Raw genomic sequence first — 2863 nt, forward strand, 5'->3', positions numbered from 1 at the left:
GCTACCTGATATTCAGAATAAGCTAATAGTATGTATAGTATAGTAATGAGTATTAGTTACGAATGTTGAAATAAGATGCTGTAAGTGTCTGTGACAGTTTCCTATATTTGAGGCTACATGTTTCAACAACACATAGGATATGCTAGGGTAGAGAAAGGCATTTGTATCAGTTGTATGGCCCACATCTTTTTGTTTTGTTTAGTTAAGCACAGACCAGGGGCATCCCTAGGGGAACCCGGGGCATCACTAGGGGTGTCAGGGGCATCACTAGGGGAACCCGGGGCATCATTAGGGGAACCAAGGGCATCACTAGGGGGCTTCAGGGGCATCACTAGGTTCAGAGCATGGATGTGAATGACAGACTATCACTCCCATTCTTTTCAGTGGCTGATGCTATGCTAGTTACCAGGAGGTACAAAAATGGTTGCCCACATCTTGTTTCCAATGATGCTCAGATGCCACTAGCCACTGACTGGCCACAGCTAGCCACTAGCCACTGACTGGCCACAGCTAGCCACTGACTGGCCACAGCTAACCAATGACCACACTGACTGGCTGCAGCTAGCCACTAGCCACTGACTGGCCACAGCTAGCCACTAGCCACTGACTGGCCACAGCTAGCCACTGGCCACTGATTGGCTGCAGCTTTCTCTGAAGGCTAACCTCCTGGCCACTGACTGGCTGCAGCTATCTCTGAAGGCTAACTTCCTGGCCACAGTTAGCCACTTGGCCACTGACTGGATGCAGCTATCTCTGAAGGCTAACTTCCTGGTTCAGTTAGCCCAGCCATTGACAGGGGCCCCGGAACAAGTAAGGCGAATTCTTAAGACTTTGGCTACAGAAGTTATGATTTATCAGGGGCCACACAATTTCTAGATACCACCCAACAGACCCTCAGTCCTACAGTCATATAATGGGGGGACCAAAGAACCACATAGGTTGCTCTGTATTTCCAGGAGTCACCAGGCAAATGGAGAGAGCAGCAACAGCTGCCACAAAACCCTCCTTAAGAAGTCTACACCGTAGTCCATCACTTGGTGAGAACAGGATACACCATCATGGCGAAGACCCTTCACTCTCTACATTCATGGTCTGTTTAATGTGTTGTCTGAGAAAAAAGTTCAACATGAAGCAGGTTTGTAACTGAAGGAGGGTCCATTAAACACTCACATTTAATGACTTGACATGTAATTGTGCTATATTTGTCAACTGCAATGATACTGTGAATGTAACTCTGCAGGAAGTGGAACATCCCTCCTAAAATACTGCATGATTAACACATTACTAGCACTTTAAATAAAAGAGACAGGGACATTAACACAATTGATGTGTTAATATCGATGTTTAATAATGTATGTGTTTTAAATTCATTATGCCCCTTGAGCTAAAGTGTCTGATTACAGATATTTGCAGTTGCTCTAAGGTTGCACTCACCAGCAACACCAGCATTAGTATCTCTGCCACCAGCTATAAGATATACAATATCCCGAGCTGTAGGATAGCAAACCCTTTTTAAAGTGCTAAGTAGATATTTACATTTATGTTTGTATCCTTTTATATGTTTATGGAAAAGATTGTTTCAGTTCAATTCCTCATCATTTGTTCAGTTCACTGAATTGCTATTAAGGTTAGGTAAGGGTTTAACCCCCCCAAAACTCACCCATTAATAACTGGGTCTTTATGCTATACCCAGATGAGCAAAAAGGCTTAACAATCCAATAATACATTCATACAAACAGAGTAGACGTTGTCATTAAATTACTGTCATCCTCAAAACATTTACTTGAATTAGTAGGTTGTTACCATGGAATTGCATGCACTGCAGGACTACAAATGGACAGTAGGTGGTGATAGAGAGCTAAACGAAGAGCTATGGGGCCTAAAAAACCTTTGCTAATAATTTGGTTAACGGACACTGAGAGACATGTATGCATTAGATCTCTGTGGTCTCTATTGTTCCGTTTTTTCCTAGGTTTGTTGGTCTAATAAAATACCCTGCCCCTCACATTACAGAAGGTTGTATGCAAAACCCAAGGGCTGTTGTAAGATTAATACGATAGCCCACTTAGAAAGAGAAGAGAGACCAGTCCTTTTGAAAGGTGAGGATAACAATGGCGAAAGATAATTGTGCTTTTGTCTAATTTTTTTTTTTTTTTAATACTCACTGTAGGTGGTATAATCATGATTCAGCCGGACAGGGAGTGGTCTGGCCTTTTCGCGGCTATTGAGCGCCCTCTATTGGCCAGTGTGAATGAGTATGCAAATCTTCATTTATCACAGTAACTAAGTTTGAAATGCTGTTTTCCATCAGTTAGCCCCCATTATTAGCACTAATCTTATAGACCGACAAAAAAGTACATCGTTGTTATGGTCTGAGAGTCTATCACATTAAATGTTTGTGTATTTGTGTGGTTGAGAAAACAGCTAAGACTGCTAACATTAATAACTGTTTCGCCTCTCCCTCTCTGTTTGATGTCCTTTACCTAGCATGAGAACTATTTTTTTTAGCTTTTAGTTTGTGACTTTCAGGAGGGTGTACTAATTTATGCAACATGCCCTTTCATCATTTTAATAAGAAAATCACATTTTCCTGTTTAGTAATGACATGTGTACTTAGTAGTTAATAAACCAGCGATGCTGGAACATTACATCACATAGAAACCCCAAATGTGTCATAGGTTCCTAACCAGAGATTGGCTCATTTGTCAGGTTTCAGAGGGGGTGTACCCATTTCTGATGCAAGCATACTGTAGGTCATTCTGACACCTCATTGACATTTCATTGACTTTCATTGACTGCGCTAGCATCTCAGCACTAAAATGGCCTCCATGAATGTGGCCATGGCACACTGACATATTATCAT

Source organism: Clupea harengus, chromosome 8 (assembly GCF_900700415.2).
Source record: "Clupea harengus chromosome 8, Ch_v2.0.2, whole genome shotgun sequence".
Taxonomy (NCBI): Eukaryota; Metazoa; Chordata; class Actinopteri; order Clupeiformes; family Clupeidae; genus Clupea; species Clupea harengus.